Source organism: Rhincodon typus, chromosome 2 (genome assembly GCF_021869965.1).
Source record: "Rhincodon typus isolate 14 chromosome 2, sRhiTyp1.1, whole genome shotgun sequence".
Lineage (NCBI taxonomy): Eukaryota > Metazoa > Chordata > Chondrichthyes > Orectolobiformes > Rhincodontidae > Rhincodon > Rhincodon typus.
The window spans coordinates 120,802,470-120,812,519 of record NC_063333.1 but is presented as its reverse complement, the minus strand read 5'-3'; positions in this window follow the sequence as shown (position 1 = coordinate 120,812,519).

Genomic DNA, 10,050 nt, shown 5'->3' with positions numbered 1-10,050 from the left:
CTTTGCACAAGTAACATTTTATCCGTGGATTAAACACTCCCTTGAAAGATTATGATCTAGTCAGCATTTCAAGTCAGTATTCTCATATTAGGCACCACATCACAAGAGTAAAAATGACTGAATACAAGATGATTCAAGATAAAAAAAAACGTGAAGTAGCATATGGCCTTACTCTTCAGTTAAATATTCTGCATCTATCAAAGTTGAATGACAGTCAAGTTAAATGACAATTCAAATTGATAGTAAGCATTTGTTCTGGGCACTGAAAAGCAGGATTTCTTTCCTCGTTAGGGGCAAAACTTATGAGATATTGTTTCCTAGTAAATAAAAATACAATGTCATAATCAATCATGACAGAACAATGCCAGCTGTTTTACATTTGAAAAGCACCTTAAAATAACAAAGTGGAAATCACATAATGAAAACTCACAAGGCAATCAACATCTGCTGCTGTGCCAACTTTGTGGCAACCAATGTAGTTGTGGTAGAGCAGAGTATTCAAAACCAACTAGTTTTTATACACTGCCAAGAATCAATCATGCTCAAAATTCTCCGATGTGCAAATAACTAATCAAAAGGAAAAAAATGAAAATAAAGCCTCAAAATAAACCTTTTTAAGGACACAAAGATAGAGCATGATGTTTGGTATGAAACTCAATATTGAAGCACAAATTACAAGAGGTCCCAATTCCTCCTGTTTACATTCAAGTATCAACATCACCTCCTTCAACAGATACGCACACATTATTTGTCAAATTGTCATTATTGAAATGAAAATATTGGATTGTTTGATGAACAAACCAAAATGTGCAAAACAGACAGGTGCAAGAATTGTAAATAATTACAGCTTTAGATTCAGATCAGCCCATCACATGGAGTGATGTTAAATACAAGTACTGCTGATGCGTATGATAAACTGCTGTTAAACAGGACTTTAATGTATGTTTCTATTGTTTGCTGCAATACAAAAAGCACATTACCATTTCAGTATTCTTCAGAAATTATTTTGGGCCTTGTCGAAATCATAACAAAATCAGCTATGTCACCCTTAACTTTTGAGGCTCACATACAGGCACAAATTTAACAAATAAATTTGTAGATATTACAAGGGCATATTATTGCAGGCAAGAGACTCAAGATAGGCAATGTCCGAAACATTAGCAATATACTGCAAGTTCAATGTTGAAAAGTGGAAGTATAAATAAAGTGGTAGAATCAGTCAATAAGAGAAACGAGAGCTGACCAAATTGTAGTCAGAACTTTCTTCAGAGGTTTTTAAAGATAGAAACAGAAAGAAAAGCAGACGGTTGTATAGAGATTTCCAGATAGCAGATCTGAAGGAACTGAAGAGTTTGCCACAAGATGGGAGCTGGGGCGGGGGGGTTGGTGGTGGTGGTCGGGGAAAGAGAGGGTGGGAGGACAAAGTAAATATTTCGGGAATGTAGGTGAGAAAATAAGATTGCAGAAGTAAGGAAGTGCAAGATTATGGTGCAAGCAGATGACAGCATGCGGAATTCAAATTTCTTATATTTTTGACAGGCACTCAATAAGAAGGTCAGTAAGATGGTAGTAATGGTGAAACAGGGCTTGAAAACAGGAGAGAAGCACTCAGGTTTATAGGGGATAATGGTCCACCATGCAGGAAACTGAAGCCATCAAGCCCAAAGGAACAAAGATAAAGTTTATGGATTCAGTAAGGATGAAAGTCCAGGTGGGGCTGAAGAGGAATGACGAAGTTTTAATTTCTGCATTATCAATGTTAGAACATGGTTTTTTCAAGTTCAAGTACAAGCCAAACAGGACCAGGTTTTCTCAGTTCTGATTTATTCTAAACAGATTACAAAGGAGATATATTGCATGCAGGGTGCTGAAGATACCTAAAAATCAGAAAGATAAAGGTAAGAACATTTTTAAATGACCGAAATTCAAGGAAACCAGGACATAGCAGCAGTTTGGGCGGAGAAGGGGAATGAAAAAGGCTAGAGGTCACTTTTGGGAGTTGCATACAGGCCACTTAAAAGTAACCACATTAGAACAGAATTATTGCAGGAATTTTAACCTAAATATACACTGGAAATACCAGATGGGGAAAAAAAGGCTTAGATGAGAAATTTGTTGAATACGTCAGGTATTAGACCAGCACATTATGGCACCAATCAGAAAGCAGGGTTTACTAGACCAACAAGATAGGATTAATTATTGACCTCATAGTGAAAAAACCCCTTGGCAGCAGCAACCATACTATTACTGAATTTTATATACAGTTTTAAGAGGAAAAAGTGGGGACTCAAGACTATATTTTGAATTTAAACAAGGATATTAGGAGGACATGAAAGCAGAACTTGCAGAAGTAAATTGGCAATTTAGGTTAATGGATAGGTCAATAAAGATGCATTGGAACCATCTAAGGGAACTATCCACAAAGCGCAGAAAAGATAAATTCCAACAAGTAAGAAAAACAGACACTATCACCCACCATCTGCGGTTAACTAAAAATAATCAAAGATGTTTCAATCTCAAACAAAAGATATATCATTATGCACAGATAGGTGGAAGGACAGAAGATTGGACAAAATATAAAAAAAGGAAAGATTAATAAGAAAGGAAAAATTATAGTACAAGTGAAAGTTAACCAAAAATACAAAAACATTTAAAAATAAAAGGGTTACCCATTTAAAACAGGGACGAGGAAACCTTCTTTTTCCCCCGAAGGTTAAATCGCCTTGGAATTCCCTTCCTCAAAAGGCAATGGATGCAGAACTTTTAAGTATTTTTAAGGCAGATATAATTAGATTCTTGATTACCAAAGGGGTGAAAGATTATCAGGGATATGAAGGAATGTACATTGAGGTTAAAATCAGGTCAACTATGATCTTATTGAATGGCCTTCACTTGTTCCTTGTTCACATGTTAAATCTTCCACCACTCAATTGACTCTGTGCCTGCAAATTGAACAGCAGCATCTGCCAAGGCGAGGCTAGCGCCCTGCAATCCACTAGGGTGAATGGTGTGTAGGCTGAATCCTGTGTATGGGATCCACCTAGTCTCAGAAGTATTGCGTTCCTTAAAACACTATTTATAGCATAATAGATACACACATTCTCTTAGACGCTGATAGAGTGTCTGCCATTCTCTTGTTTGATCATACATCTCTCCACCTTCTGCACCCTAACACACAATTTTTAAACTTCCAATGAATGTCTCCTCCACCAAATTTTCAGATTTCACAGGATTAGTTGTCAGGGCGCTTTGGCCAATCTCCTTGTAACTGTTGAAAGAACAAAGATGTATTCTCAATCTCCTACCCATCCATAACACTTAAGGCTGTGATCTATTAGCTTGGTTATGCAAACTCACATTTCTTATCCAATGTTACACCTACATTCTGAAGCACTTTCATGACTGTTCTAACTCTTTGATCAAGTTCTTCTTTTGTGCCTCCTATATTGTTAGTTTGTCCTCCATGTGTACTAATGAGATCTGGCCAGCAGATTGCTGACTGATTTGTGAAGGCGTGGATGCCAAAGATCATCAGCCTGACAACAACGATTTGATTGGTCCTCTGTAGCTGGGCAGCTAATGGATGTGAATGATATTAGAAGAAGACTTCAGGCTACTGCAAAGATAGAAAGTGTGCATTTCTCTCCAGTAAAATAACTATTCCATAGCACCATTTTTTTTTTGGTCTGTGTCTGTTTGTTTATAAGTATGTATGAGGGGCAAGGGTGTTTTAAAAGGAGTTAGAGTTTTAATTAGTAGAGTTATGAGTCAACAGATGATATTTGTTTACATGCAATTAGAATCTATTTATTTGTCATCAGAGTTAAGTGCAGAAATCTGACTGTCTTTTCTGGTAGCCTGTATCTGACTATCAAATTACTTTAAATCCAGAATTTGACAAAGTTTTAAACTTTTCTGGCGATTCCAGAAATAATAAGGCTTGATTTTCAGTACGTTACTGAGGCATGACAGGGTTAAATATACATTCCTGCTTAACGGAGAACACACTTGATTCTAAATGACAAAGAAATTCTGAGTTTTCTTTTCATGTACCCAACATTTGCTGTGAATTGGCTTTTTATTCTCAATTATGTTCCTCCTGGTCCTGTTATTTCCTCTTATCGTTTAAGCCATTTAAAGGCTTGATAAACACCCTGTCATCTAGTTTAAACTCTGTGGTATGTTCATTCACACTCTACCACTCATTCACAGAATTGCTGACTTCTCCTATAATTTGTTTTGTTTTGCTTTGCTTTTGTGATGTTTCTACTGCTTAAACGTCCCCCATTTCTTCACCTTATTTACATTAGAATTCTGCAAACTTTTCTGAATTCCTCATTCTCTGACAGTTTTGGCATTGTATTCCCATTACTAGGCAATTGCCCCAAGTGGTTTTTTTGTTTCCCCATCTTCCCACCACTGTCCCCACCCCAGCCCCAACACTTCAGGTTGGCAGCTCACCAGTTTTTCTCCATTGTTGCAGCTACACTTTTAGTACATTTTCTCCCTCTCAGCCTATGGACTGAATCAGCTCAGTTACTTTCGGTCGTGATTCTTCAAGATTCCATCAAGCGATCACTTGGTTCTACCTCCAAATTTCAGCTTGCCAGTTTTTTGTTCACATTAAATCCTCTCTGGCTTATAAAAGTCTGATAAGGCTTCATCTGAAACTCTGACCATAACTTGATTATTTATTAATTCTACCCTCAGCTCCTCATGCTCAAGTTTCTGCTAGCCTTGAAAGGTATTCATGAACTAATTCATGCTTTTCTCTGACCTCTGTTTTCTCAGATTACATTCACATTTCTACCCATATGTATTGACACCCTCAATACTACTTCATGTAATGCAATATTTTCATTGACATCTTGTCTTGTTCACAGTGGACCCCATTACATACAGTAGCACCCGGTTGTTTCACTTTTTTTTTGTAAATTCCTGGAGCTGTTTTATATCTTAAACCTTTTTGTTCCCAAACTTCATAAACCTTTTCCTCTAAACCTCCCAAAATAGAAGCCAATAGAAAATACTGTTACGTTAGTAACAGATGTTAAAGGCAATATATATGTCCAAGTTATTGGTGTTGCTGATGATGACTATGGATGCTGTCTAGGCTGAAAGGTTTTGTAACAAGCATGAACAGCAGCATTTGCAATAAAAGCATCAGACAGAAAAGTATTTGACACAAAAATACAGTAGGCATTTCAAGATGCTACACTACTTTGTATGGCAGCAGCAGAGCAGTCAGCAAATTCATTATTGCTACAATGCATGTGAAACAATGCTTTGACTTAATAAAAACCAAATGCTCAAAAAACTGACATTTAAAGTCATTGGATAAATTTCCTTGTCAGTGTGAAACAAGTGTATCTACAGCTGATTAACAAAAGTATCAATTGTGGATGTCCTTTCTAGTTTGAGTGGAAAAGTTTCAAAGGTTGCATTTCAACTCCAGTGCATACCAAAGTGTGATTTGTGTCACAATTAACACTAATGTAGTTGCATTTATTGAAGATTCTTTTCAAAGAGTGTCACATTAGCACCTGTCAGGTCTGATTAAATGTCCCAAATTGGCAAGCTACATAAACCTCATGTAATATCATAAAAGCCAACAGACAGGAGACCTTCATTTGGTTGGGATGAGCTGGATCTAAATTAAGACAACAGAGACTGAACGTTTGTCTCGGTGATTATGTCGCTGTCCTTCATACCATTTGCAGACAACTATTGTTTCAACTTGTAATTATGTGAATGTAGGTTGATTCATTTTGATATACATTTATAGCTGACTACTTTGTATTATATAACCACTTGAAGCAGAAACCATTGAAAGATCTTTCAGCCCTCCTGGAATCTGCCCATGTGCATTGCATGTCTGCACTAATAACATTTGCATTCCCTCCGCAGTGGCTTACAAGTCACAGGATCCAGACTTTCAGTTTTGCCTGCAGATTTCCACTCTTGGCAAGGAGGTTTATTCAGGTCAGTAATAGGCAAACTCTTGCATGGTCTGAAGAGGCAAGATGAATATCTGGGAACTATTTAAAATTGATGTTTTGGACTGATCAACAGTGGCTTATTAACTCACCAATAAAATCATGTACTCAATAATCTCAAACAGGAAGGCTTCAGTGAGGAGAAAAGAATTGGAACCTGCAATTCGGCCAGTGCCAGAATGTCAATGGATTCACAAATGCTCAGTCTCTGAATGTTGTAAGAAACATTCTTGCAATAAACTACATTTCTCTTGCAAAAAGTACACAAACAGCACCTAAATAGCAAAGATGAAGGACCTCGTAGTTAGCTTTATCCATAATTTGTGCAAGGTCAAGAACATCAGTTTTAAATGGTAAATCATTTACTTTCAAGGAGATTCTTCCTTCCAACACTTCCCTTTGCATTATGTTTATTTTAACTAATATTCTGCACTCCTCCTCTTTAACTAAAATGTCTGCAACATCCCTCTTCTGCACCTGTGCACAAGTTACTATGTACATCTCTGACAGCTCCTACTCCTCCCTTAGTCACCCTCTTGCTCTTAACTGTATTTAATGTATCCTCTATGCTTTCCTAGTTTCAATTTTCACTTCACTGATGTACTTTCTATATGTCTTTAAGTGTCTTAAAGATTTTTTTTGACACTGTCGTAAGCTGGTCATATGTCTGTGCCTTACCTTACCCAGTATGCTTCAAGTATACCAAAGGGAGACTACATTTGGCAAAACCGATCTTTTACTTTGTGGGGGACATGTCTACACTGTATCTATAGAATCTAACTTTGAATACCTCCTCACTATTTGCCATCTATTTTCCTTAACCAGTTCACTCAGCATTGTAAAATTTTGCCTTATCTCAATTTACAACTTTACTGCTGTTCTATCTTTGTCCCTTTCCATAATGACACTAAACCTAACTGTATTATGATTGCTTTCTCCAAAATGGTCACCCACTGTTATTTCATCCACCTACCCAACTTATTTTCCTCAGACTCAATCCAGAATCACACCTTCTCACATTGAGCCTGTTACATGTTGACTAAAAAAAAATTCTCTCTCGAACGCACTTCAAAAATGTTGCAGCTGGTTGATATTTGGGTAGTTGAAATACACAATTATTATTGCCCTATTGTTTTTGTACATAGAAAGTTACCTACATCCTCTCTTTTCTAACTGGTTTCCACTATTTAGGAATCTATAATGCATGTCCAGCAGTGTGAATGCACACTTTTATTTCTGAGCTCAATGCATACATTTGGTGCTTCATTTATAAGAGTTTGTAAGAACTGGGGAGCTTAGGGGCTGGGGGGTAAGCGGGATTCAATAACCAGGCACTGAACTGAGCCAGGGCTTTAATACTATGGCAACAACAGTAGAAGAGAAGCTGGGAATTCTGTGGGAAATTATGCAACTACTGACTCCCAAGTACGTCCACCATCCACAATTCAGGAATATGATAGACGACCACCATTTAACTAGATGAGGGCAACTGCTCCAATAAACTTTGACTTTAAACTATTTTATAATCTAATTGGGAAAATGTATTCAGCAAAGCATTCAGTTCAACTACCCTTTGTAATTGGAAACTGGTTACTACAGCAATGATTGCATTTTACTTTTCAGAGTTATTAATTCTTAGTTGTAACCTACTTTGTGTGTGCAAACATTGGAGGTTGGAATTTAATGGCATTGTGACAAAAATTATAAATGGACTGAAACAATCTATTTTCCTTGTCCTGATAAAAAACACTCAAGATGAACCACAAGGTAAATAGGGCTACTGAACTTTATTCAGTTATTTCAAATTCATGAAAGAACAGTGATGCGCAGTGAATACCTCTACAAACTAGACAAAAAGTAAATGACTTCTGATAACCGCACCTTACACTTACTTGAAAACATTTATAAAATTCCCAATAAAAACTGACTGTTTAGTGGTGCACTGTGTCCTTTCAATACATTAAGGTTTGAATTTATTTATTTAATTATTTTAGTCTCCCAGCACCCTGAAAGAAAAATGTTACACCAACTCTTTGAAAGGACATCAAGAAATGCAGCACATTTTTATAACCTATTTTAATTTTAATTGCAAGAGAAAACAGGATGCTGTTCATTCAACCACACCACAGTGCAAACAATCCAATCCTTGAATTGCAGAGCACAGTTTAGAATTGCTGAAGCAAAAAAATACTAAAGGCAAGTTCTGACATTGTTAAATCCCCTTAGTAAAAGTTACCATGCAATATAAATCATATTATTTCAATTCTCACAAATCTAAGGCTCCAGTAATTATTAAAATAGCCAATTTATGTTTAATTACATAAACGATTGGCTGAATCACAGCCATCACTAACACGTACATAGCAACTTTCTTAGCTGCTTCACTTCAAACATATCTAAACGCAATTATATTACCTAACCAATGACATTCTATTATAGATAAACATGACTGACAGCAAAAAGAAACAAGACCTCAAACAAAACATCAAGTGGAATGTCACAGTTTCAGAAAGAATTTCTTGGTCCCTTATTTTACATAGAAGAATAACAAAATTGTGTGGGACTATTCAAAAATAGACAAATGGCCCATCAGTTCTGGACAGCAATTTTCTTTAAGAAATAAACTATACTTAATCTAAACTCAGCGTCTTGCTTATTTTTCTTGTAATTCCTCTTTTCCAAGCAACTACTTAATACTTAGAAAACAAATTATGGCCTCTACATCGACAACTTGTGAGAGAGGGGATTCCGTATTCTAGTTAGCTTCTAATGAAGATGATGATCACATGAAATTGATTTGTCATCTGTTTAGAACCACAGCCTTACTACCTACATAGAGATCATCAAATCAAATATTTGACTTTTTTGGAAACTGTACCAATTCACTAACTTAAGTATCCTGAGAATCACACTGGGTCAATCACACTTTTCTCCACAACCTCCCTTGACTCTTTCATTCAGTCACTGTCAGCAATGACTCACTAACAAGTATTTTTCCACCTACGAAATTCCATGCCACTGGTCACTCCATACGTTTCAAGTAAACTTAGTGTTATGGGTAAATTACTACAATCTACTATCTTTAATTCAGCTACTTATTAATGAATCTCACATACAATCAAACACTGAAATAATTATTTAAACTTTATTGCATGCAGCAACAAAAATAAGACCTCTCAAAGAAGCAAGTTAAGCCACATAACCGAACTTGGCTATTACCCAATTAAAGGTGAAATTTAGCTACAATTAGTCTGTCTCTGGATGTTCAGGGTTCAATCTTCATAGTGTTGTTCTCTGGAGTTTTGCCACTGCAGGACCCTTCAGTTGAATTTGTATACAATTTTCTGTCCTTCACATTTGCCCTGTGACATTATTGATGATCCTTTAGATTCATTCATCCACAATGCTGACTACTCCTTTGGAACCATTAAGTCTGGAACTTGCTTTCTTATCAGAAGTAGCTAAAAACCGAAAGAACTGAGGATGCTTTAAATCAGGAACAAAAAGAGAACTTGCTGGAAAAGCTCAGCAGGTCTGGCAGCATCTGTGAAGAAAAAATCAGAGTTAATATTTCGGGTCCGGTGACCATTCCTCAGTTCTGTTTTTGAATCAGAAGTAGCTTCGTTCCTTGCTTGAAGACACAGCTTTCCTGTGACTAACTCCTTAAGTTCTTCTAAAGGGTAATTATTTGTTCTTTCAACATTAGGTAGCCATTTATCAAGCTGTTGTTAAAACAGTTTTGTTTAAGTACTTTCAAATTCATCTTCTCCCAGACATGGCTAATTGCTTTCAATTCTTGTATAACAGTTTGTCCTTGTCCCTTAACAGTTTATTCCAGAAAGAGTTACTGCTACTTCTTTCAATCTATCTTATTAAAGTACTGAAGTCAAATTAATAATAAGAATGGTCATCTTTTAACAGTTGCTGAACTTTCAAAGATAACATCGTAGTTGCAAAAGATTGGCTTAATTTCAGCTGTTGCCAGAGCGAGGGATAGTTTATAATTAAGGAACAGAGTTTAAAGAGAAAACTGAAAACAATTCAGTCTTCAAAC